The sequence below is a fragment of the Cajanus cajan genome, chromosome 8 (assembly GCF_000230855.2).
Source record: "Cajanus cajan strain Asha chromosome 8, NIPB_CcT2T_4, whole genome shotgun sequence".
Lineage (NCBI taxonomy): Eukaryota > Viridiplantae > Streptophyta > Magnoliopsida > Fabales > Fabaceae > Cajanus > Cajanus cajan.
In genome coordinates this window covers 31,894,465-31,922,009 of record NC_138524.1, presented here as the reverse complement: position 1 = coordinate 31,922,009, position 27,545 = coordinate 31,894,465, and the positions used below count along the sequence as shown (strand labels likewise).

Here is a 27,545-nt window from a genome sequence, read left to right as displayed (position 1 = left end):
TGAGTATTGAGTATGATTCCTCATTTTAGTCTCATAGTCTCTATTTTACATACATTGTATAGTTTGATTTCTTGTACCTTGTATATAGTAGATACTTGTATAGGTGTATTTTTTCCTTTGTATTTGTGAGGCCCTTTATTTCCTTTTATTAGCTATTGTATATTGTTTCTAGGGTAGGTTACTTGGACACTTTGACTCCATTTAACCTAATCTAGAAATACACTCTTTTCTTAGTTTTCTAGTAGTAGGTTTGGGAGTGGCATTAGCAAGTTAGAGTGTGTAACTAGCAAGCTAGAGAGTGTTACTAGCAATTGGACCTAGAGATGGGCCTAGGCAAAATTTTACATATTAGACTCATTTTACTCCTAATTTTTCATAGATTTGATTTAGCTAGGTTTCATTCACATTAGATTAACCTAACTAAACCAAATCAACATTTTTTCAAAACCGGTTGGAGTAAAATAAAGTCCATGAGCCGCCCACCTTGATTTGTGTTCACATTGCTTGTTCACACTCAAGCTTAGAAGCTTGAAGCACAAGTTTCTCCTTATCTTGCTTACCAAGCAAGCTAAGTGAGTAGCTTGCTCTCCAAGCCTCTAGACCATGGATGGTTAGCTACACCTTACCATGGTTCCTAGTGAACCATGGTTAAGGCTAGCTTGCTCTCCAAGCTTCCTACTCCTATATTTTCATTTTTCCTTCATTGTAAAACACTTTTGGCATATATTGAGAGTTATTTTCGAAATTGGTTCAGATTTCTCTCTTCTAAAAGTCCCAAACCTCTTTGATATTCATCTAATTCTCTTATCCCTTCACTAGAAGAGTGTGGTGAGAATTGAAGAGACTTATCTCTTCTCCTAGGAGTGGCGTCTCTTGGGAGAGTTCTCCACCAAACCGTGGTGGTTCTAAGGTCTCTTCCTCCATTGGAGACCTTAGAGAAGCTTAAGAAGAATCAAGGAGCCAAAGATCTAAGGAGGAGCTTGAAGAGGAATCAACATCAATCCGGTTTCTCAACAAGTTTTCCATCACCTAGCCTAGTTTCTATCACTCCCAACCCACCCGAGGGACGGTTTATGCTCTTTTCAGCTAATTTTTGGTGGGTTTTCCCTTTGTTTACCATCCCTGATCAAATTTGCACCAAATATGCCCTACCCTATCACTTGTCTAGCCTATTTTCCCTTTGATCATCATCCTTGCCCAAAATTGCACCAAACCTAGCCTACTTTCTTTCCTGCCCAACCCACTCGAGGGAAGGTTTTTGCTCTTACGAGCTAATTTTTGGTGGGTTTTCCCTTTGTTCACCATCCTTGCCCGAATTTGCACTAAATATGGTCTACCGTTTCCCTTGTCCAACCCATTTTCATCCTTGGCCAAAATTGCACCAAACCTAGCCTAGTTTCTATATCTCCCAACCCACCCGAGGGACGGTTTATGCTCTTTGGAGCTAATTTTTGGTGGGTTTTCCTTTTTTTTTTATCATCCTTAACTGAGTTTGCACCAAATATGCCCTACCCTATCACTTGTCTAGCCTATTTTTCCTTTGATCATCATCCTTGCCCAAAATTGCACCAAACCTAGTCTACTTTCTTTCATGCCCAACCCGCCCGAGGGACGGTTTATGTTCTTACGAGCTAATTTTTGGTGGGTTTTCCCTTTGTTCAGAATCCTTGACCGAATTTGCACTAAATATAGCCTACGCTTTCCCTTGTCCAGCCTATTTTCCCTTTCTTCATCATCCTTGCCCAAAATTTCACCAAACCTAGACTAGTTTGTATCCTACCCAACCCACCCGAGGTACGGTTTATGCTCTTACGAGCTAATTTTTGTTGGGTTTTCCCTTTGTTCACCATCGTTTCCTGAATTTGCACCAAATATGGCCTACCCTTTCCCTTTTCCAGCCTATTTTCCCTTTGTTCATCATCCTTGCCCAAAATTGCACCAAACCTAGTCTACTTTTTATCTTGCCCAACCTACCCCAGGAACAGTTTATGCTCTTAGGAGCTAATTTTTGGTGGGTTTTCCCTTTGCTTACCATCCCTGACCGAATCTACACCAAATATTTCACTTGTCCAGCCCATTTTCCCGTTGTTCATCATCCTTGCCCAAAATTGCACCAAACCTAGCCTTCTTTCTTTCCTGCCCAACCTACCTGAGGGACGGTTTATGTTCTTACGAGATGATTTTTGGTGGGTTTTCCCTTTGTTCACCATCCTTGCCCGAATTTGCACAGAATATGGCCTACCCTTTGCCTTGTCTAACCTATTTTCCCTTTGTTCAATGCCTTTCCTGTAAATTGCAGCAAACCTAGCCTACTTTCCTACTTGCCCAACCCACCCGAGGGATGGTTTATGCTCTTACGAGCCAATTTTTGGAGGGTTTTCCATTTGTTCACCATCCTTGCCCAAATATTATGAAATTTCCACCAAATATGGCCTATCTTGTCACTTGTTGAACCTATTTTCCCTCTGTTTGTCGCATTTGTCCCAAATTGCACCAAATATGGCCTACCCCGTCACTTATTCAACCCATTTTCCCTTTGTTCATTGCCTTTACCCAAAATTGCACCAAACCTAGACTACTTTCTTTCTTTCCCAACCCACCCGAGGGACGGTTTATGCTCTTAGGAGCTAATTTATGGTGGGATTTCCCTTTGTTCACCATCCTTGCCCAAATTTGCACCAAATATAGCCTATCCTATCACTTGTCCATCCCATTTTCCCTTTATTCATTGCCTTTGTACAAGATTGCACCAAACCTAGACTACTTTCTTTCTTTCCCAACCCACCCGAGGGACGGTTTATGCTCTTAGGAGCTAATTTTTGGTGGGATTTCCCTTTGTTCACCATCCTTGCCCAAATTTGTACCAAATATAGCCTATCCTATCACTTGTCCATCCCATTTTCCCTTTATTCATTGCCTTTGTACAAGATTGCACCAAACCTAGCCTATTTTCTTGGATTTTGTTCCTTTCGGTAAATATATATGGGTGATCGCCTAAGTGATCACTCTAGTTGAATTTTAGCCTCTCGGTTGGAGATGGTTGCATGCTTGGTTCATCCCATTCAACTTTGGATGGTGTTGATGGTGGGTTCGTTTTGTTGGAAATTGGTATTTTGACTAGTCCCAAGCTAATTATCCTCTTCCTATAGTTGATGTTGGATGAGTTATGACATGGGTTGCCTATTGTTCATGAGATTTTATTGCCCAGAAGACTTTTCCATTGAGATTTTCTTGTCTCGGACATTTGCTCCCTGAGATTTTCTTGTCCCTGAGATGATTTTGTCCCTAGAATTCTCATGCCTAGCGATGTCAAACAGACGTCACTTGATGTTTCAATTTGCTTGCATGGCTTTGAAAATGCAGGGCGTGGTTCGATCGGTGGTGTTAAGTTTGGTGCACGTGGGGGTGTATGAGTGGTGATTGGATTGTTTTTATTGGCTGGCTCCATGCTTGTGCATCGAACAGTTAACATGCATTCCTTTTCATGGCTTTGTCGTGAAGCTCGGTTCTTGTGTTGCCTTCCTATTAAATGGTATTCTTGTAGCCTTCGAGATTGCTCCATCCATAACCTTTCTCGGGGTTGTTGGGGGATATGAAAGTAGTGCACGTGATCCATGTTAACCATGTATAGTAATGGATTTCATGGAATGTGTGTGCAAACTATTCTCTTGGATCCGTTTATGTTACGAACATTGTTTTTATGTCCTATGTTGTCCATAAAAATATTGGTTGCCTTGAATGATGATTGTCTTTGTGCAAGGTTTGTCCACCTTAGTGTGGCAAACAATTGCATCATGTGTAGAGTCATTGACGGATGCTACCTGGTTGATCCTACCAGTAGTCATATGCTTGTCTCAAAGATTAATCCATGCATGTGTAAGTATGAACTAATTCAGACTGTGAAACTACGAATGGCTCATTAAATTAGTTATAGTTTGTTTGATGGTATCTACTACTTGGATAACCGTAGTAATTCTAGAGCTAATACGTGCAACAAAACCTGACTTTTGGAAGGGATGCATTTATTAGATAAAAGGTCAAGCAGGCTCTGCCTATTGCATTGATGATTTATGATAACTCGTCGGATCGCACGACATTTGTGCCGGCGATGCATCATTCAAATTTTTGCCCTATCAACTTTCGATGGTAGGATAGTGGCCTACCATGTTGGTGAAGGGTGACGGACAATTAGGGTTCAATTCTAGAGAGGGAGCCTGAGAAATGGCTACCACATCCAAGGAAGGCAGCAGGCGCGCAAATTACCCAATCCTGACACGCGGAGGTAGTGACAATAAATAACAATACCAGGCTCATTGAGTCTGGTAATTGGAATGAGTACAATCTAAATCCCTTAACGAGGATCCATTGGAGGGAAAGTTAGGTGCCAGCAGCCGTGGTAGTTCTAGCTCCAATAGCGTATATTTAAGTTGTTGCAGTTAAGAAGCTCGTAGTTGGACATTGGGTTGGGTCGGTCAGTCCGCCTTTGGTGTGCACCGATTGGCTTGTCCCTTCTACTAGCGATGTGCTCTCGGACTTAATTAGCTAGGTCGTGCCTCCGGTGTTGTTACTTTGAAGAAATTAGAGTGCTCAAAGCAAGCATACGCTCTGGGTACATTAGCATGGGATAACACCACAGGATTCTGGTCCTATTGTGTTGGCCTTCGGGATCGGAGTAATGATTAACAGGGACAGTCAGGGGCATTCGTATTGCATAGTTAGAGGTGAAATTCTTGGATTTATGAAAGAAGAACAACTGCGAAAGCATTTTCCAAGGATGTTTTCATTAATCAAGAATGAAAGTTGGGGGCTTGAAGATGATCAGATACCGTCCTAGTCTCAATCATAAATGATGTCCACCAGGGATCAGCGAATGTTGCTTTTAGGACTCCGCTGGCACCTTATGAGAAATCAAAGTCTTTGGATTCCGGGGGGAGTATGGTCATAAGGCTGAAACTTAAAGGAATTGACAGAAGGGCACCACCAGGAGTGGAGCCTGCGACTTTATTTGACTCAACACGGGGAAACTTACCAGGTTTGACATAGTAAGGATTGCCAGATTGAGAGCTCTTTCTTGATTTTATAGGTGGTTGTGCATGGTCGTTCTTAGTTGGTGGAGCGATTTGTCTGGTCAATTCTGTTAATGAACGAGACCTCAGCCTGCTAAATAGCTATGTGGAGGTAACCCTCCATGGCCAGCTTCTTAGAGGGACTATGGCCGCTTAGGCCACGGAAGTTTGAGGCAATAACAGGTCTATGATGCCCTTAGATGTTCTAGTCTGCACGCACGCTACACTGATGTATTCAACGAGTCTATAGCCTTGGCTGACAGGCCTGGGTAATCTTTGAAATTTCATCTGATGGGGATAGATCATTGCAATTTTTGGTCTTCAACGAGGAATTCCTAGTAAGCGCGAGTCATCAGCTCGCGTTGACTATATCCTTGCCCTTTGTACACACCGCCCATCACTCCTACCGATTGAATGGTCTGGTGAAGTTTTTGGATTGCGGCAAAGTGGGCGGTTCGCTGCCCTTGACGTTGTGAGAAGTCCACTGAACCTTATCATTTAGAGGAAGGAGAATTCGTAATAAGGTTTCCGTAGGTGAACCTGTTGAAGGATCAATGTCGATGCCTCAATCAATTTGACCGGTGAATTTGTTTATCTACTCAAGATTGGCTTAAGGTGTTCATTAACATCTCATCCTTCCCCGTGTTTGGAGGGAGTGGGTTGTGCCATGCTCAGTCGACTTTCTCTGATCAAACCTCAAACCACGACGCTTCGTGCACGAAGGAATAAAAAATTGTTCAGTGTAATGTCGTGGACTCGGAGACGGTGATCTGCAGCGTTGTCTCAACACATGATATAAAAGGACTCTCGGCAACGGATATCTCGGCTCTTGCATCGATGAAGAACATAGTGAAATGCGATACTTGTTGTGAATTGTAGAATCCCATGAACCATCGAGTTTTTAAATGCAATTTGCGCCTAAAGCCATTACGCCAAGGGCATGCCTGCCTGGGTGTCACAAATCGTTACCCCTTCTGCATGTATTGTTTTAGATACTGTGTTTGGGGTGCATGATGACTTCTCACGAGCATTGTCTCATGGTTGGTTGAAAATTGAGTTCACGGTTGAGCGTGCCATGGTATAATGGTGGATGAGTAATGCTCGAGGCCAATCATGTGTGCGTCTTTGCAGGTTTCGACTCTTGACCCAATTTTTCTTGTATTTTTGACATCTCTAACGAGACCTCAGGTCAGGCGGGGCTACCCGCTGAGTTTAAGCATATCAATAAGCGGAGGAAAAGAAACTAACAAGGATTCCCATAGTAACGGTGAGCGAACCGGGAAGAGCCCACCATGAAAATCGATTATATTTGGCATCCAAATTGTAATCTAGTGAAGCATCCTCAGTAGCGGATCGGGCCCAAGTCCCCTAGAAAGGGGTGCCAGAGAGGGTGAGAGCCCCGTCATGCCCGGACCCTGTCGCACCACGAGGCGTTGTCGGCGAGTCAGGTTGTTTGGGAATGTAGCCCCAATCAGGCGGTAAATTCTGTCCAAGGCTAAATACTGGCGAGAGACCGATAGCGAACAAGTACCGTGAGGGAAGAATGAAAAGGACTTTGAAAAGAGAGTCAAAGAGTGCTTGATATTGTCGGGAGGGAAGCGGATGGGGGTCGGTGATATGTCTTAGTCGAATGTGGAATGGTGTTAGCCAGTCTGCCGATCGACTCGGGGCATTGACCGATGCAGATTGTGATGGTGGCCCAAGCCCTGGTTGTCAAAATGCTCGTGGAGACGTCATCGTCACGATTATGGACGGCAACATACGCCTTTGTGGCGTGCTTTGGCACTTACATGCTCCAGGCATCGACTTGTGGGCTCCCCATTCGGCCTTCCTTGAAACACGGACCAAAGAGTCTGACATGTGTGCGAGTCAATGGGTGATTAAACCCGTAAGGCACAAGGAAGCTGATTGGTAGGATCCCCTTGTGGGTTGCACCGTCGACTGACCCTGATCTTTTGTGAAGGGTTCGAGTGAGAGCATACTTGTCGGGACCCGAAAGATGGTGAACTATGCTTAAGTGGGGCGAAACCAGTGGAAACTCTGGTGGAGGCCTGCAGCGATATTGACGGGCAAATCATTCGTCTGACTTGGGTATAGGGGCGAAAGACTAATCGAACCGTCTAGTAGCTAGTTCCCTCCGAAGTTGCCCTCAGGATAGCTAGAGCCTACGGGAGAGTTCTATCAGGTAAAGCCAATGATTAGAGGCATCAAGGGCGCAACGCCCTCGACCTATTCTCAAACTTTAAATAGGTAGGACGATGTGGCTGCTTTGTTGAGCCACTCCACGGAATCAAGAGCTCCAAGTGGGCCATTTTTTGAAAGCAAAACTGGCGATACGGGATGAACCGGAACCTGGGTTACGGTGCCCAACTGCGCGCTAACCTAGACCCCACAAAGGGTGTTGTTTAATTAAGACAGCAGGATAGTGTGGTCATGAAAGTCGAAATCCGCCAAGGAGTGTGTAACAACTCACCTGCCGAATCAACTAGCCTTGAAAATGGATGGTGCTAAAGTGCATGACCTATACTCGGCCGTCGAGGCAAGAGCCAAGCCTTGATGAGTAGGAGGGTGTGGCGGTCATTGTAAAACCCAGGGCGTGAGCCAAGGCGAAGCGTTCGTCGGTGGAGGTCTTGGTGGTAGTAGCAAATATTCAAATGAGAACTTTGAAGGCTGAAGAGGAGAAAGGTTCCATGTGAATGGCACTTAAACATGGGTTAGTCGATCCTAAGAGATGGGGGAAGCCCATCTGATAGTGCTCTAAGCGCGTACTCTAAAAGAGAATTAGGTTAAAATTTTTGAACAGGGACGTGGCGGCTGACGACAACATTAGGGAGTCCATAGATGTCGGTAGGGGCCCTAAAAAGAGTTATCTTTTCTATTTAACAGCCTGCCCGCCCTGGAAACGGCTCAACTGGAGGTAGGGTCCAGCGGCTGGAAGAGCACCGCATGTTGCATGGTGTCCGGTGCATCCCCGGCGACCCTTGAAAATCTGAAAGATCGAGTGCCTCCCACGCCCGGTCGTACTCATAACTACATCAAGTCTCCAAGGTGAACAACCTCTAGTCGATGAAATAATGTAGGAAAGGGAAGTCGACAAAATGGGTCCGTAGCCTCGAGAAAAGGATTGGCTTTGAGGGCTGGGCACGGGTGTCCCAGTATCAAACCTGTTGGTTGTCGATGGACTGCTCGAGCTGCTCCTGCGGCGAGAGCGGGTCGGTGAACGGATTGGGAACGAGCCTTTTGGGGCTTCTTCCTTAGGCGTCAAACAGTTGACTCAGAACTAGTACGAACAAGGGGAATCCGACTATTTAATTAAAACAAACCTTTGCAATGGTCCTTGCAGATGTTGACGCAATGTGATTTCTGCCCAGTGCTCTCAATGTGAAAGTGAAGAAATTCAACCAACCGCGGGTAAACGGGAATGTAACTATGACTCTCTTAAGGTAGCCAAATGCCTCATCATCTAATTAGTGACGCGCATGAATGGATTAACGAGATTCCCACTGTCCTTGTCTACTATCCAGTGAAACGACAACCAAGGGAACGGGCTTGGTGGAATCAGAGGGGAAAGAAGACCCTGTTGACCTTGACTCTAGTCCGACTTTGTGAAATGACTTGAGAGGTGTAAAATAAGTTGGAGCTAGAAACAACGAAGGTGAAATACCACTACTTTTAACGTTATTTTACTTATTCCGTGAATCGAAAGCGAGGCGCTGCCCCTCTTTTTGGACCCAAGGCTGGCCTTGGTCGGTCGATCCAGGAGGAAGACATTGTCAGGTGGGGAGTTTGGCTAGGGCGGCACATTTGTTAAAAGATAACGCATGTGTCCTAAGATGAGCTCAACAAGAACAAAAATCTCGTGTGGAACAAAAGGCTAAAAGCTCGTTTGATTCAAATTTCCAGTATGAATACGAACCGTGAAAGCGTGGCCTATCGATCCTTTAGTCCTTCGAAATTTGAACCTAGAGGTTTTAGAAAAGTTACCATAGGGATAACTGGCTTGTGGCAGCCAAGCGTTCATAGAGACGTGTCTTTTTTATCCTTCGATGTCGGCTCTTCCTATCATTGTGAAGTAAAATTCACCAAGTGTTGGATTGTTCACCCACCAATAGGGAACGTGAGTTGGGTTTAGACCGTCATGAGAAACATTATTTTTACCCTACTAATGGAAGTGTCGTAATAGTAATTCAACCTAGTATGAGAAGAACCATTGATTCACAAAATTGGTCATTGTGCTTGGTTAAAAAGCCAGTGGCGCGAAGCTACCATGCGTTGGATTATGACTGAACGCCTCTAAGTCAGAATTCGGGCTAGAAGCGATGTGTGCACCTGTCATTTGGTTTTTGACCAGGAGTAGGGGGTCTCCACCCTCCAGAGGCACGTGCCGTTGGTAATCCTCGTAAGGCTGATCAGCCATGCGAGACGCCTTGAAGCGCAATTCCCATCGAGCGATGGGTAGAATCCTTTGCAGACGACATAAATACGCGACGGGGTATTATAAGTGGTAGAGTGGCCTTGCTGCGAGTTATTGTTGGTGGGTTGATGGTTCCCCCAAGTCGTGTGTTATTACTGGTGCCTCTATGGTGTCCCAAGTCATGTGATAGATTGTTTGTAGATTGATAGTGCCCCCAAGTATCGTATGGATTATTGGTACCCGAGTGTTGTGTTATTGTTGGTGGATTTTGATGGAGGCCACAAGTCTTGTGCGGATTATTGGTACACAAGTGCTGTGTAACAATTGGTGGGTTGATGGTGGCCTCAAGTCATGTGGGTTATTATGGTTGGTGGTTGGTGGTGCCCCCAGGTCATGTGATTTATTGTTAGTGGATTTTGATGGTGGTTTGTGTACGATGGCCACAAGTATTGTGTGGATTATTGGTACACAAGTTTTGTGTAACGACTGGTGGGTTGATGGTGGCCTCAAGTCATGTGGGTTATTATGGCTAGTGGGTTGGTGGTGCCCTAGGTCATGTGATTTATTGTTGGTGGATTTTGATGTTGGTTTGTGTACGGTGCCCCTAAGTCTTGTGAGGATTATTAGTACACAAGTGTTGTGCGTTACTATTGGTGGGTTGATGGTTCCCCCAAGTCATGTGGGTTATGGTTGGTGGGTTCATGTTGCTGCCAAGACTTGTGTGGTAATTGGGGTTGGGTTCACGATAGGCCAAGTCTTGTGTGGTTTTTGGTGGTGGGTTCCATGACGGTGCCTCCAAGTCATGTTGTCATGTTATTGTTGGTGGGTTTGTCGTGCCCGAGTCATGTGGGTTTATTCGCGGTGGGTTCATGATGGTGCCTCCAAGTCATGTTGTAGTGTTATTGTTGGTGGGTTCATGATGCTCAAGTCATCCGTGGGTTGATGATGGTGCCCCAAGTCATGTGTGTTTATTCATGATGGGTTCATGATGGTGCCTTCCAACAAAATGAGTCATGACCTGTCAGGATTTTAGCCACAAAGGGTCTGAAATTGAGGCACGACCCACCAAAAAATGAGTCATGATCGGATATAAATTTTATCCACAAATGGTCTCAAATTGAGGCACAACCCGCCCAAAAATTGAGTCAGGATCGGTCATGATTTTAGCCATGACTGGTCAGAAATTGAGCCACAACCCACCAAAAACTGAGTCAGGATCGGCGAGGATTTTAGCCACGCTCGGTCAAAAATTGATCTACCCTAGGTCAGAAATTAGGTCACGCTCGGTCAGGATTTTAGCCAGGCTTGGTCTGAATTTGAGCCAGCCTCGGTTAGAAATTGAGCCAGGCTCGGTCAAGATTTTAGCCAACCTCGGTCAGAAATTGAGTCAGCCTCAGTCAGAAATTGAGCCACGCTCGGTCAAAAATTGAGCCAGGCTCGGTCTGATAGACCATGGGCTACGGGCCCAATCCCTAGAGCTATGGCTAGGAGAATCCAAGAAGAGTTGGACCTCTTAAAGACTAGTGGGCTTCTCAAGCCCAAGGTATTCTTCACTTGGACTACTCTATCATGAAGAGAAGGCCTAGATATATTTGTGTATATTTTGTACATACTTCTCTTGTATGGGTCTATTTTTTGCCTTTTTATTTGTGAGGCACTTTACTTGCTTTTATTAGTGAATGTATATTGATTTTAGGGTGGGTTACTTGGAGAGTTTAACTTCATTTAACCTCCTTTGTTGATACACTTATTTTCTATTTTTTCAATAGGGAGAAAGGGGTGACATTTAGCAATGCCTAGGAGTGTGATTAGAAATTGGGCCAGAGTTGGGCCTAGGCAAAATTTAACATATTAGACTCATTTTGCTCCTAATTTTTCATAGATTTGATTTAGCTAGGTCTCATCATCGTAGGATGAACCTAACTAAACAAAATCAACATTTTTGAAATAAATCAAATGAGCAAAATAGAGTCAAGGCCGCCTAGCTCATTCCTTCACTCTTGGCCAAAATTTTGAGTCACTCTCTTCAAGGCTTAGTGTAGACCCCTAAAATTGTCCGGGTCAGAAATAAGACTCGACGACTCTCAAAGACCGAAGGAAAGTCAGCCGGAAGGACTCCTGGAAGACCCTGGAAGACCCTAGGATGATTATTCGTAGGTTTAGAAGTCTTAGAATAGCTTAAAATAAGGATGTGGGAGGATTGAAGCTCAATACGGCCTCCTAGAAGTTCAGTACGGCCGTACTGAACAATTTGAACTACAATACGGCCGTACTGAAACCAATACGGCCATACTGAAGTTTTTGAACTTCAGTACGGCCGTACTGAAACCAATACGGCCGTACTGAAGTTTTTGAACTTCAGTACGGCCGTACTGAATTCAATACGACCGTACTGTAGTTCAAAACTTCAGTATGGGCCGTATTGATGTCAGAGGCCGTACTGCGCCTCACTCCTATATATAGGACGTCATTTGGACGTCATTGGACACATTTCCACACATTTGGACACCTTTTGGACTCTCTCGTTTAGTAATTCTGGGGTTTTTGAGCAGTGTTCTGCCCTAGAAGTCTCTCCAAGAGCCGATCCGACGAAGTTCTTGAGTTCTGAGCATTTTGCTTGAGGATTCGAACTAGTCGAAGGGAAATCTTTCTGATTTCCATAGTAAAAATTAATTTTTAGGGAAGGAGGGAGCAAGCGTGTAGTGGGAAGGAGTGCCAAAAAGCCTCCTATTATTTGAATATATAAAAGCACGCTTCAAAGGTTTCTTCTTCAAAATCCTTCCTTTTACTGCTTTCTGATTGTTGCATCGCATGTTTAAATTATTCATCATGTAGATATCTTGTTCATAGTCGTTTCTAATAAATAGGGGTAATTTAGTAATTTTACACTGTTATTCATAAAATAATCCGTCATAGGGAACCCGAAAGGGGCGTTGTGGGGTGCTAACACCTTCCCCGCACGTAACCGACTCCCTTACCCAACTATGGTTGTAATGGCCAAGGTTGATTTGCGAAAATCAATTGCCTTATCCCTTTTTCCAATGTTTTGAGTAAAACATTGGTGGCGACTCCAAGAACCCTTCTTTTTGCGAAAACCACTAATCCATGGAGGGTCCCGCTTGGGATTAACATGGATTGGTGAATCATTTAATAAAATTGTTAGTTCGATGAGGTCTCAGTTTGAGAATAAGCCGTTCTAACAATCCATCATTTTTCAAAACTTAAAAAGAGTCCGACCATCGTCGCGAATGCCAACGTCCGTTTCGGCGGGTGGCGACAGATGGCGACTCCACTGGGGAAGCCTCGAGAGTCAGTCCCATTTAGTGATGGATTATTTCTAAAATAATAGTTTAAAATTACTTCATTACCCCTCGCTTGTATGATAATATGTTTTATCTAATCGGCTTTAATAACTGTTGAATGCTTAAATTTTCGCAATTGTTTGAAATACAAACTGCACACAAACCTTTGCACACAACAGTTCCCTCTATACCCGGGGGCATGAGTGGAAAGCCATAGGGAGTGGATGTTAGTACGGCCGGTTGTCGAATGGGTCTATAGGTGCCCGTAGACCGTTGTCGGAAAACATCACTCAAGGTGAAAACCATGAACTCGAGTCCGACAGTGCGTTGGAGCTTTCCATCAACTTACGACGAGAGGAATTGGGTCCCTATAATGGGGGCACCTTGGGGGCCTCAGACCGGTGAGAACAGTTAGAACCTCCTTGAATATGCACTTTTCTGCAGGATACCCCTACCTCGTGATTCGCTCGTGACTGTTCGTGGATGAGTGAATTGTTTGTGCATTGTTTATGTGACATTGTTTGAGCATACATTGCATTCTTTAAACATACAACATTCCCTTTTAAATTAAGAATAAATAGGAATAAGAATCTTCCATTACATGGTGTTACCATCTACCTTCATCACATTCATATAGGTAGTTTCCCTTTTCACCCAAAAAAATACAAAAAACAAAATACCCAAAAAAAGAAAAAAGTTATTCATCAAAACCAAGCAATTATCATGCATCATCTTAGGGACATCCTGAAAACATGATAATGCTTAGTTGAATAAACACAATGCATGCATATTCAACGCCATCATCTCATATCATGCATTCTTATCGAAGATCATGGAGGGATCTAGGGGAGTGCATTGCATACATCCCTCCCAATAAATCATTAATAAACATTAATAAAAAGAAAGAATTAATCGATGCGTATGTTCAGAATGGATCGCACGCCATTTGTTATTAAATGCAAGCCAACAACCGCGCCAAGCGAACGCACGTCAACTCCGTTGTTGGTAATCATGACAAATAAAGGGGAAGGTCCAACACCGTTAAGGATCACTACTCCAAGGCCTTTTCCCTACGAATCAAATAAGGCTGTGCCATGGATATACGACATCCATTCTTCTGCCGACAGCGATATCTCCAACATCGCTGGACTTGGGGGCATGACTAGGAGTGGCAGGATCTACACTCCCGAAGATCTTCACGATAAAACTCCCAAGAATAAAGGAAAAGAAAAGGAGAAAACCGAGGAAAATAAAGAATCCGAGGAGGAGACTGACGAGCTGTTAAAGTATATCCGACAGAGCGGGTACTCCATCGTGGATCAACTTCATAGGACGCCAGCAAAGATTACCCTGTTGTTGTTGATCCTAAGTTCCGAACCGCATCGGCAAGCTCTGTTGAAAGTCTTGAACGAGGCATACGTGTCGCACACTATCTCCCAAGACAAGTTTGAGGGGATTGTTAGTCACATCACGGCTAGTGATCACCTCTCTTTCACCGATGAAGAGATCCCCGTTGAGGGACCGAATCACAACAAGCCCTTGCACATCTCTGTAAAGTGCAAGGAGTATCACATCGCTAAAGTCTTGGTGCATAATGGATCTTCCTTGAACGTAATGCCAAAAAGAACGCTCGATCAAGTGGCAATCAAGGGAATCCAGATGCGCCCGAGCAACATGATCGTTCGAGCTTTCGACGGTTCTAAAAGAGAAGTGGTGGGAGAAATCAATCTTCCAATCCAAATTGGACCCACCATCTTGAATGTCGAATTTCAAGTGATGGATATTACTCCCGCATACAGCTGTCTCCTCGGCCGACCTTGGATTCATGATGCGAAAGTTGTTCCCTCTACGCTCCACCAGAAAGTCAAATTCATAGTAGGTGACAAGCTGGTGACCGTACAAGCTGAAGATGACATACTCATCAGCAAGCCATCTGCCATACCTTACGTGGATGCAGCAGAGGAAGCTCTAGAGACCGCCTTCCAAGCATTGGAGATCGCCAATGTCGAAATGTTTCCCCGAGAAATGAAGAAGGTAGCCTACATGCTCACCAAGAATGGATACTTGCGTAGACAAGGACTTGGCAAGGATTCCCAAGGAATTCCCGAGCTACCCATCATCAAGGATAATCCGGGGAAACAAGGGTTAGGATACAACCCTAATAAAGATCAAAGGACGAAGAGGAACCAAGATCCTTCTCGACGTTCTTTAAGCCAGATCTTTAGGAAGGCCGGTTCACAAGCGTCAAGGCCGGTCGTCGTCATCAAGTGCTCTTCTCCTTCCGATAGGGACGTATAGACCTGATGACTATTAGAGATTACTCCTCGGGGACAGCCCGACCCCCGAGCCTCGATAGGGCACATGTTTCCACTATGATTATAATAAAATCATTCTTTATTATTTCTTATTGCTTCTTTTCTTGCTTACAATAAATCTCTAAGCCACATTATTTTAAACCCTGTTTGAATAAGCATGAATGAAGTTAAAATCGTCTTAATAATAATAAACCCGCATCATTTTTATGTGGAAGTGTGTGTGACAACTTGGAGCACCTTTCCTTGGCCTCGACAAGTGCCATCATGGATAAAAAGAAATCCTTTAAAATAAAAGAAGCTCGGCAGGAAACCCAAAAAGGGGGCTGCGCAAAAATAAGAGCAAAAGACCCGCTAGGAATCCCACGAAAGGGTAACCTAGGCAAAAGTTAGGGTTGCAAAAATAAACAAAAACAAAGGTCCGCTAAGACACCACAAAAGGGTGTTTTAGGCAAAAATGAGGACAATCAAAAAGCGAAAATAAATCCATGATGGTACCATGAACCGAATTCAAAACGAAAGGTTCAAGGGAAGCTATCTAAGTTGTCAAATCACAACGTCAATAACAAGATTTTCTTAACTTCATAAGTGTTTAATCGAACAAGCCTAAACACGTAAGCCTACCTTGGCCAGCCATTCTTACAAAAACCATTTTTGAAATAATAATCCCCTCTAAAACACAAACTTTTGAACAAAAAGAATATCTTTCCTTTCTTTTCTCTTGTCCCAAACGATTTTAGAATAATCTAGCTAGTGGAAACATGGAGATATAGTGGTCAATAGGAGGGTTGACATGTCTTCTAAAGGAAGGGAAGGATCACTTGGTTGATGACCCCAATCTCGATATAACACGCATCATTCCTCGGTTACAGAAATCGGCAACGCACAGCCCGTCTAGAGGAATGGCAAAATCCAAGCAAAGAAACGCATCGGTTAATTCTTTTGAAAAAATAAAATCAAATAGAATTAGGTGCATCATACCGCATACATGCATACAGATGATAGGTGTAATGGAAGATCACTTATTCTCTGTTTATTCAAAAAAAAAAAAAAAAAAAAAAAGAGAAAAGCCCAATACGCCCGTACCTAGTTCAGTACGCTCGTACTGAAACTAGGGTTACGGGCAACCCTTCAGTTCAATACGGGCGTACTGAACTGAATACGCCCGTATTGACCCCAACGGACACACCAATACGGGCGTATTGAATCCAATACGGCTCGTATTGGTCCCCCATTTTGAACGATAACGGCCAAGTCAGTACGGCCGTATTGAATTCAATACGGGTCGTACTGACGTAAATTTTTCTATAAATAGGCCCCTTTCTCTCTCATTTCTGCACAGCATTCTTCATTCCTTTGCATACCTTCTTTGTGAGTGTGTCTGAGGTCTTCCCAATTCTGAGATATGGCCGAGTCATCAAGAAAGAGGCACAGAGTCCCCGCGCAAATCGAGATGACCGCGCGACATCAAGAAAGGCTGGAACTCCTAGAGTCGTTCATATTCCAGCCGTCGAGGATGCTTGACTTCACCATACTCCGGGCGATGGAGTGGGAGGACGAGGTCCGTGGCTACATCAACGCCATAGGATGGGGATTCCTCCTTGATCACCACCCTCAGATCTATCCGACGACAACAAAGGAGTTTCTAGCTACCGTCGGCATGACAGAGTCGACGAACAGTTACGGTGCGACGGTCTACTCAGTAGACTTTTGGATGATGGGAGGATACCGCTCCTTGACGCTGGACGAATTCAACGTCCAGGCTGGCTTCTTCCAGCGAGCTGACCAGCTGGAGTATCGGGATGCCATCTGCGAGTGCCCCGATCATCTGACCACGAACAAGATGTGGAGAGAGCTCACGGGTCAGATGGACTACCACGCCGGAGTGAAGGGTACTCGGCTCCCGACAGCGCTACGCATCTGCCACAAGCTGATCACTGGCTCCATCCATGCCAGACTGAAGAGCCCAGAGTCAGTGACGCGGCAGGATTTGCTGGCTCTCTATTGCATGGTCACCGGACAGAAGGCCAACCCCGGATTCTTTTTCCTTGAGCACATAAAGAATCTGGGGGCAAGAGAGGGTAGCGACGCTCGGCGAGGATATATCATGGTCTCCACGCTACTTTCATGACTCGCCGAGACTTGGGGGTGCCCCGATGGCATAGACGCAGGGGAGTTGGCGCCCAAGCCCATTAATGCTGCCACCCTGATCAACATGAAGATCATTGCCAGGGCAGGGAGGCAATTTGTACGGGCGACCACACACGACACCTTCAGCGAGCTCTTCGAGAACATCGAGCTCCCAGGTGATGTGGACCCGCAGCCAGAGGCCGGCACCTCACAGCAGGACAGGGCCTACTTCGATGCTCGTTTCGACGCGCTGCAGCAGAGCATCGACGCTCGATTCAACACTGCGCAGTACAGCATCGACGCCCTTAGACAGGATTTCGACAGCCTGTCAGTCTGGCTGCATCGTCGCTTCCCAGACCCTCCACAGGATCCGCCGGCAGAGGAGTGAAGACCGGCTATCTTTCTTGCTTTTTATGTATTTGATTGATCGGGCTGTGCCCCACTTCTCTTCATTTCCATTGTACAAATTTCATTCTATTTAATAAATGAAATTTTCCACTTTTGAATCCAAATTCTTTAGCACTTTAATTTCTGTACAGAAAAAGCCGAAAATCAACAAAAAAGGCAAAAATACAGAAAAAGCCAAAATCGACAGAAAAGGCAATCAATAGCAGAAAAAGCCAAAAAACGACAAAAAAGGCAAAAATTCAGAAAATCAACCGCATCATACAGAATAACTGAGCCTGGAGAGGCTTGCCGAAATAATACTCCCTCATCTTACAGAATAACTGAGCCTGAAGAGGCTTGCCGAAATAATACTCCCCCATCGTACAGAATAACTGAGCCTGGAGAGGCTTGCCGAAATAATACTCCCTCATCATACGGAATAACTGAGCCTGGAGAGGCTTGCCGAAATAATACTCCCTCATCATACAGAATAACTGAGCCTGGAGAGGCTTGCCGAAATAATACTCCCCAGAGACTTCTCAGCTCACACTCTTGGACCAAATCCCCAGTAAGAGCTATCAAAGCAAGATCAGCAAGATTCCCCAATGGAAGCAATGATCATCCAAACGAAATATCCGAGTCAAAGGACTCAGACTTCCTCAGTGGAAGATAGCTTTCCAACTCGAGCGACGAGTGAAGCTAAGCCTGAAGAGGCTTTCTAAATAATACTCTGGGATACATAAGATCCTCAATCCCGATTCGCCTACTCAGAGGCACCCCTTCAAAAAGAGAAAAATCAAAAAGATCAATAACCATTCCCCAAGCGGAATCCGGCACTCAGCCGAACACCGAACATCAAGATCATTCGCCTACTCAGAGGCACCCCTTCAAAAAGAGAAAAATCGAAAAGATCAATAACCATTCCCCAAGCGGAATCCGGCACTCAGCCGAACACTGAACATCAAGATCATTCGCCTACTCAAAGGCACTCCTTCAAAAAAAGAAAATAAAAAAAAAAGATCAATAATCATTCCCCAAGCGGAATTCGGCATTGAGCCAATCATTGTACGTCAAGATGATCCGCCTAACAGAAGAGGCTAATCAAAATCAACGACAGAATCCCCCAGCGGATAACAGCCTACGCAGAGGCAACAAAACAAAGAAATCAAAAGAGACTCCCGAATAAGGATAACCGGGATACTCCACCAACGTCGAAAGGATGTCAGCCAATCATAAGGCACCGCTCACTTCGGAAAGAGCATTTTTGTGTCTACATCCCTAAGGAATCAGAAATTCCCCAGTGGATACCAACTACGCAATGGAAAGTTGGGACACAAGAACCTATGAGTAACTACACATCCCCTAGACGGATCCCTGCGTTATCCAGCCCTCAGCGACATCAAAATCAAAAACAACCGTCGAAGCAGCATCGTGGACTGTGGAGACAAAATCATCGCAAATCCCTGGAGAGGGCAAACTCACACTGCCAACGTCGTCAGAAACACGGAGGCAGACCCTGGAGAGGGCAAACTCAGCTGTCAAGGTTGTCAGAAACACCGAGACAGAGCCTGGAGAGGCGGTACTCAGCTACCCCGTCGTCAGAAACACGGAGGTATGCAACCCTGGGGAGGGCAAACCGCAGACCCTGGAGAGGGCAAACTCAGCTGCCAAGGTTGTCAGAAACACCGAGGCAGAGCCTGGAGAGGCGGTACTCAGCTACCCCGTCGTCAGAAACAACGGAGGTATGCAACTGCCAATGTCGTCAGAAACACAGAGGCAGAGCCTGGAGAGGCAGTACTCAGCTACCCCGTCGTCAAAAACACGGAGGTATGCAGCTGCCAACATCGTTAGAAACATCGAGGCATGCAGACCCTGGAGAGGGCAAACTCACGCTACCAAGGTTGTCAGAAACACCGAGGTACGGGACGAGCCTGGAGAGGCGACGACTTATACTCAGCTACCCCGTCATCAGAAACAACGGAGGTATGCAACTGCCAATGTCGTCAGAAACACAGAGGCAGAGCCTGGAGAGGCGCTACTCAGCCACCAACGTCGTCAGAAACACGGAGGTGTGCAACTGCTAACGTCGTCAGAAACACGGAGGCAGAGCCTGGAGAGGCGGTACTCAGCTACCACGGTTGTCAGAAACACCGAGGTATGCACGAGCCTGGAGAGGCGACGACTAATACTCAACCTGGAGAGGCTACTCAACAATTTTCCACCGGAAGACACTACAAGTCGGAAGGATGGCTTATTCCCCGGACAATTGGGTCAACTCCTTTACTTGTCAACCGGTACACCAAAAAGCCGTTTGACTAAGTAAAGGGGGGGCAGCTGTAGACCCCTAAAATTGTCCGGGTCGGAAATAAGACTCGAAGACTCTCAAAGACCGAAGGAAAGTCAGCCGGAAGGACTCCTGAAAGACCCTGGAAGACCCTAGGATGATTATTCGTAGGTTTAGAAGTCTTAGAATAGCTTAAAATAAGGATGTGGGAGGATTGAAGCTCAATACGGCCTCCTAGAAGTTCAGTACGACCGTACTGAACAATTTGAATTACAATACGGCCGTACTGAAACCAATACGGCCATACTGAAGTTTTTGAACTTCAGTACGGCCGTACTGAAACCAATACGGCCGTACTGAAGTTTTTGAACTTCAGTACGGCCGTACTGAATTCAATACGGCCGTACTGTAGTTCAAAACTTCAGTACGGGCCGTATTGATGTCAGAGGCCGTACTGCGCCTCACTCCTATATATAGGACGTCATTTGGACGTCATTGGACACATTTCCACACATTTGGACACCTTTTGGACTCTCTCGTTGAGTAATTCTGGGGTTTTTGAGCAGTGTTCTGCCCTAGAAGTCTCTCCGAGAGCCGATCCGACGAAGTTCTTGAGTTCTGAGCATTTTGCTTGAGGATTCGAACTAGTCGAAGGGAAATCTTTCTGATTTCCATAGTAAAAATTATTTTTTAGGGAAGGAGTGAGCAAGCGTGTAGTGGGAAGGAGTGCCAAAAAGCCTCCTATTATTTGAATATATAAAAGCACGCTTCAAAGGTTTCTTCTTCAAAATCCTTCCTTTTACTGCTTTCTGATTGTTGCATCGCATGTTTAAATTATTCATCATGTAGATATCTTGTTCATAGTCGTTTCTAATAAATAGGGGTAATTTAGTAATTTTACACTGTTATTCATAAAATAATCCGTCATAGGGAACCCGAAAGGGGCGTTGTGGGGTGCTAACACCTTCCCCGCACGTAACCGACTCCCTTACCCAACTCTGGTTGTAATGGCCAAGGTTGATTTGCGAAAATCAATTGCCTTATCCCTTTTTCCAATGTTTTGAGTAAAACATTGGTGGCGACTCCAAGAACCCTTCTTTTTGCGAAAACCACTAATCCATGGAGGGTCCCGCTTGGGATTAACATGGATTGGTGAATCATTTAATAAAATTGTTAGTTCGATGAGGTCTCAGTTTGAGAATAAGTCGTTCTAACAATCCATCATTTTTCAAAACTTAAAAAGAGTCCGACCATCGTCGCGAATGCCAACGTCCGTTTCGGCGGGTGGCGACACTTAGAAGCTTGCTCTCCAAGTTTATAAACCTTGGGTGGTTAGGCCGACCTTACCATGGTTCCTAGTGAACCATGGTTAAGGTTAGCTTGCTCTCCAATTTTTAGAAACCATGGACGGTTAGGCTAAACCTTACCATGGTTCCTAGTGAACCATGGTCAAGGTTAGCTTGCTCTCTAAGCTACCTTTCCCTATATATTTGTAAACCTCACATATTCTCTCACTTTTTGAGAAATGAAATCAGAATTTGCTTCAAATTCTCTACTCTCAAAGTCATAATTGTCGTGGAGAAACCTTCACTCTAGGTTTCTCTCAAAGGTCCTAAACCTTTGGCTTGGTTCAACAAGCTTCTTCATTCTCTGTTGGAGTGGCCGAACTCACCTTGGTGACTCAACCTCCATTGAAGTTTCTTCAAAGGAGTTCTTCAATCCTAAGGCATGGTCAACCTCAAGAAAATTTTCGGTCCTTGCATGGAATGGCTTGGAAGAACAACAATCCTCTCCAAGTTTTTCCATCATTTTTAGTATCAGAGCGTAGTGCTCTTGAGGTATTGTGTCTCTAACTCTTGTTCTTGCTTCCGTGTTGTGTAGTCCTTTTTTACTTGTCAAATATTGGTTTGCTTAATGAATCTATGTTTCTAAATAATTTTGACGAATTCAATTTGTCACATGAGAAGTAATTGATTAATATTTTGCTTGTTTCCTATTCTTGTGAATCAATTTGGTTTGGTGCTTTTAGGACTCTTGAACTTGTGCGTTTTTGTTGTTGCTTGAGTCTCTCTATTCCTTAACATGTGTCCGTGATTGGACAACATTCATATTGCATTAGTTTTGATTTTGAATCACTTGTTTTGTCCTAGAAGTCATGTATAGTCCTTTGTATGTTGTTGAATCCTAGACTAGCTTGTTTGACCTAATTTTTGTGTTGTTTTTGAGTCATTATTTGGTGAACCTACTTACATGTGCTTTTGAATTACATATTTGAGTTCATGATTTTCTATTAGTTCTAGAAAATTTCTTAGAGTTAGGTTTCCTTCATGTCTTCTTAAAAGTTTTGTTAAAAAAAAAAATTGTCAAACACTAATTGCTATTAGGTTTCTTTGAGTCTTATTGTGTGGCTGAAACTTTTAACATTTCTTAAACATTAAAAACAGAGGCAAATCAGAGGTGTATGTGTTCTAAAAGCATTAGGAAAACAAAAGAAATAGTGCTTAAAAACTTGACCTAAAAATACTACAAAATTGTGAAGCACTAGTTGAATGATGCATGTAAACACCTCTTGTTTTGTGAAAATATTTTGGCAGCAGTTTTATCTCTTAAATTCCGAGACTCTTGTATGATTAAAAGGCATTAAACTCCTATGTCAACAAAAAGAAAGAACAAAAGAATTTGCAAAAGAAAACAAAAAGAAAGAACACAAGAAAAAGCCAAGGAGTGAAAATTTGGTGCAAAATAGCTCTCGGTTTTTGCTAGATTTTGTGTATGCTTGCCTTGTAATTTTCAGTCCAGCCACATATATTGTGTCTTTTTTTGTTTGTAATCTTAGCTTTTATTTTTTAATCCACTCTAGTGCCTTTGTTAGGAATTCTTTTGTGTGCTAGCTTTCAAATTGTGCCTTATTTGTTGCTTGTCTTTTCTTGGACTTCCTTCTAGTTTTGTCTCATTTCTTTCCACCAATTGGTGTAGCTGTTCCTAGTTTTGCATTTTCAGTTTTTAGATTTGTTATTCCATCACTTAAGGTGTGTTGAGTGCTCCTTGAAGGTGTTGAAGGCCAAGCTCAAAGGAAGCCAATATTGAAGGTTTTTGGTGGTGGCCTAGAAGAAGTCCTTCTCCATTGGAATTTGGCTTTCAGTTCTAAACACCTAGAAGTATCCAATATCAAGGCTACTTCTTAAAAGTGGAGTGATACACTTGAGAGGGAAGCAACATTGGTGGCTGGAATTGGAAGAAAAATAGCAAAACATTTTGTAAAAAGTTTTGTGAAAACAAGAAATTAGTAACAAATTTAGTGACAGAAATTTTAATTTTAAAAATTTCCATTTCTAAATCTGTCACTAAAATTGTCACTAATTAGTGGCTGAACTTTTGTTTCTAAAAACATTTGGTGCAGCCATTAATTTTCATTTCAAGTGAATTTGCATTTTATTTGAATGTGATTTACATTTGGTGTAGATTTGCATTTCATTTGGTGTAAATTTACATTTCATCTCTTGTAAATTTTTTTCAACTTCTCATTTTTGTACAAGGCCTTTATTAGGAGTGTCTTGGAGTGCCTTTGGTGTATCTCCATCTCTCCTTAGTGTTTTCAATTAGGTAAAAATATGTAGTGCTTGTGAGAGTGGTCCTTGGGAGTCTTTGGTACTTTCCAAGCTCTCACATAGGTTTACTTGTCTTAAACGCCTAGTTTATGTTTTCTTGCCTTTAAGTTTTCTTGCAATTTAGGTTTTCATGCAATTTATGTTTTAAGCACTTTATGTTTTCAGCCATTTAATTTTTCAAGCAAGTTATGTTTTCATGCCATTTATGTTTTCAAGCAATTTATGATTTCAAGCATTTATTAATTGTACACTTTAGGCACTTGTGTGTTATTTTCTTTTTGAAAATATCTTTGTGAAAATTGTTTTGTGTAAGGCAAACGTACAAGGGGGTTTAGAGATATTTACTTGAAGAGGTTTGGTTATTAAGTGGCTCTTTAGTAACTCACTTTTTGAGAAATGAAATAAGAATTTGCTTCAAATTCTCTCCTCTCAAAGTTGTAACTGCCGTGGAGAAACCTTCACTCTAGGTTTCTTCCAAAGGTCCTCAACCTTTGGCTTGGTTCAACAAGCTTCTTCATTCTCTCTTGGAGTGGCCGAACTCACCTTGGTGACTCAACCTCTATTGAAGTTTCTTCAAAGGAGTTCTTCAATCCTAAGGCGTGGTTAACCTCAAGAACATTTTTGGTCCTTGCATGGAATGGCTTGGAAGAACAACAATCCTCTCCAAGTCCTTCCATCACGGTAATTTTTTGAGTCACGCTCGGTCATTTTTTGAGCCACGCTCGGTCAGAAATTGAGCCACGCTCGGTCAGAAATTGTCACCCTCGGTCATAAATTGAGCCAGGCTTGGTCATTTTTTGAGCATGTCTCGGTTAGAAATTAAGCCACGCTCGGTCAGAAATTAAGTAACCCTCGGTCAGAAATTGAGCTAGGCTCGATCATTTTTTGAGTCAAGCTCGGTCATTTTTTGAGCCACGCTCGGTCAGAATTTGAGCCACGCTTGGTTAGAAATTGAGTCACCCTCAGTCAGAAATTGAATCACCCTCGGTCATTTTTTGAGTCACACTCGGTCATTTTTTGAGCCAACCTCGGTCAAAAATTAAGCCACGCTCGGTGAGAAATTGAGTCACCCTTAGTCAGAAATTGAGCCAGGGTCGGTCCTAAATTGAGTCACCCTCGGTCAGAAATTGAGCCAGACTCAGTCATTTTTTGAGTCACACTCGGTCATTTTTTGAGCCACGCTCGGTCAGGATTTTAGCCAACCTCGGTTAGAAATTGAGTCACCCTCGTTCATTTTTTGAATCACGCTCGGTCAATTTTTGAGCTAGCCTCGGTCAGAAATTGAGCCACGCTCAGTCAGAAATTGAGTCACCCTTGGTCAGAATTTGAGCCACGCTCGGCCAGAATTTGAGTCACGCTCGATCATTTTTTCAGCCAGCCTAGGTCATAAATTGAGTCACGCTCAGTCAGAAATTGAGACACCCTCGGTCAAAAATTGAGTCACCGTCGGTCAGAAATTGAGTCACGACCCACCAGAAATTGAGCCAAGGATGGTTAGAAATTGAACCACGACCCACCGTGACCGACCACTATGCACCAACTATGAACCATTCACATTATATTTAGCACTTCTTGGATCAAACATCTCTTCTAACATGCCTAAATATGTTGGGAAGGTTTGGGGGTGAAAAACCTTCATCCTCCATTTTTACAAATTTTTTGATTTTGCCATGTTTTGGTAAAAAAAATCATTAAAATTCAATCCCTTGGAGGATGGCTGATATATATGGAGGGAAGGTCAGTTATATTATTATGTGGGTGCACGCAAAAAATCAGATCAAAAATCGATGTCTAGATATGTTTTTCTATTTTTCTGGATTTATGTATTTTGGTCTCTTAAAAAAATTATTAAAAAATATTCCCTTGGCAAACAATTCTCAAATTTGGTCAGCACAAAGATATGAATTTTCTAAACAATCCTACAAACAATTGGATCAAAATTTGATCTGTAGCTCCCAAAAACGGACTTATGTCTCCTCATAAATCTATTTGTACAAAATTCACTTTTGCATATTAGCCTATTATAAGGGGAGGGTGTGTCTCAGCAGAAACCCGACGCACCTTGGCTGGTCTGGGCGAGCCACGGGGCCTTCCCCTCACACTCCGTGGGCATTCCTAAGCCTGCGTGGTGTTCTCTCGTGGAAAATTTTGAATCAAAATTTTTCATCAATCAAACCGAAAATTTTCGACCGACTTCAGCTGATTTTTTTTGAAAATTTTCGAAAAACTCCATATTTGTTCTATCATCATTCTAACTCATATTTTGGTCTATCCAGCCTTCGTTGAGCCAAATTTTGACCATCTTCACCCACTCGAGGGACGGTTTATGCTCTTTTGAGCTAATTTTTGGTGGGTTTTCCCTTCGTTTTCCATCCTTCACCGAGTTTGCACCAAATATGTCCTACCATATAACCTGTCCAGCCCATTTTCCCTTTCGTCATCATTCTAGCCCAAAATTGCACCAAACCTAGCCTACTTTTTATCTCGTCCAACTCACCCGAGGGACGATTTATGCTCTTACGAGCTAATTTTTGGTGGGTTTTCCCTTTGTTTACTATCCCTGACCGAATTTGCACCAAATATGGCTTACCTATTCACTTGTCCAGCCCATTTTCCCTTTGTTCATCATCCTTGCCCAAAATTACACAAAACCTAGACTAGTTTCTATCACTCCCAACCCACCCGAGGAACGGTTTATTCTCTTTTAAGCTAATTTTTGGTGGGTTTTCCCTTTGTTTACCATCCCTTATCGATTTTGCACCAAATATGCCCTAACCTATCACTTGTCTAGCCTATTTTCCCTTTGATCATCATCCTTTCCCAAAAATTCACCAAACCTAGCCTACTTTCTTTTCTGCCAAACCCACCTGAGGCACGGTTTATGCTCTTACGAGCTAATTTTCAGTGGGTTTTCCCTTTGTTCACCATCCTTGCCCGAATTTCACCAAATATGGCCTACCATTTGCCTTATCTAGCCCATTTTCATCCTTGGCCAAAATTTAACCTAGCCTAGTTTCTATATCTCCCAACCCACCCGAGGGACGGTTTATGCTCTTTGGGGCTAATGTTTGGTGGGTTTTCCTTTTGTTTATCATCCTTGACCGAGTTTGCACCAAATATGCCCTACCCTATCACTTGACTAGCCTATTTTCCCTTTTGGTGGGTTTTCCTTTGTTCAGCATCATTGACCGAATTTGCACCAAATATGGCCTACCCATTCCCTTTTCCAGCCCATTTTCCCTTTCTTCATCATCCTTGGCCAAAATTGTGCCAAACCTAGCCTAGTTTGTATCCTACCCAACCCACCCGAGGGACAGTTTATGCTTTTACGAGCTAATTGTTGGTGGGTTTTCCCTTTGTTCACCATCCTTGCCCAAATTTGCACCAAATATGGCCTACCCTTTCCCTTGTCCAGCCCATTTTCCCTTTTTTCATCATCCTTGCCCAAAATTGCACCAAACCTAGGCTAGTTTCTATATCTCCCAACCCACCCGAGGGACGGTTTATGCTTTTTGGAAATTGGCGCACGTGGGGGTGTATGAGTGGTGATTGGATTGATTTTGTTGGATGGCTCCATGCTTGCGCATTGAATAGTTCACATGCATTCCTTTTCATGGCTTTGTGGTCAAGCTCGGTTCTTGTGTTGCCTTCCTATTAAATGGTATTCTTGTAGCCTCTTGGATTCGGTTTATGTTATGAACACTACTACAAGATGCATATTCTACATCGGTTCTGAAACCGATGTAAATTTAAGCATAAATCTACATCGGTTTTCTGGACAACTGATGTAGATTTATTGTTAAATCTACATCGATTTTCTTAAGAGCCGATGTAGATTGCATTTTTTTTAAAAAACAATGTTGCAGTGTAACCCAGTAGTGAGACGAGCTGCACCAACAACATGTGCGGTGTCCAACCATACAACCCCTTCGCCCACTTCTTCGTCAGCGGAGACGTGGGTCAAGACATATTATCCTCGACGCACTCATCCAACGCTGTAAGAGCACCTTCCACTTTACACGTCCCACGCTTCATTTCTTCC

General features: G+C 43.6%; 2 non-coding genes and 1 pseudogene across 2 annotated transcripts; all 3 read left to right on the top strand.

Moving 5' to 3' along the window:
• The first annotated feature begins 3,818 nt into the window (after positions 1–3,818).
• On the top strand, positions 3,819–5,623 carry LOC145951087 (uncharacterized; annotated as a pseudogene).
• Positions 5,624–5,868: 245 nt separating this feature from the next.
• LOC145950956 (5.8S ribosomal RNA) lies at positions 5,869–6,024 on the top strand. The gene has a single exon (XR_014428783.1). It is a non-coding gene; the product is annotated as a 5.8S ribosomal RNA (ribosomal RNA).
• A 221-nt stretch (positions 6,025–6,245) lies between these two features.
• LOC145951174 (25S ribosomal RNA) lies at positions 6,246–9,637 on the top strand. Its single transcript, XR_014428989.1, has one exon. It is a non-coding gene; the product is annotated as a 25S ribosomal RNA (ribosomal RNA).
• Positions 9,638–27,545: the final 17,908 nt, after the last annotated feature.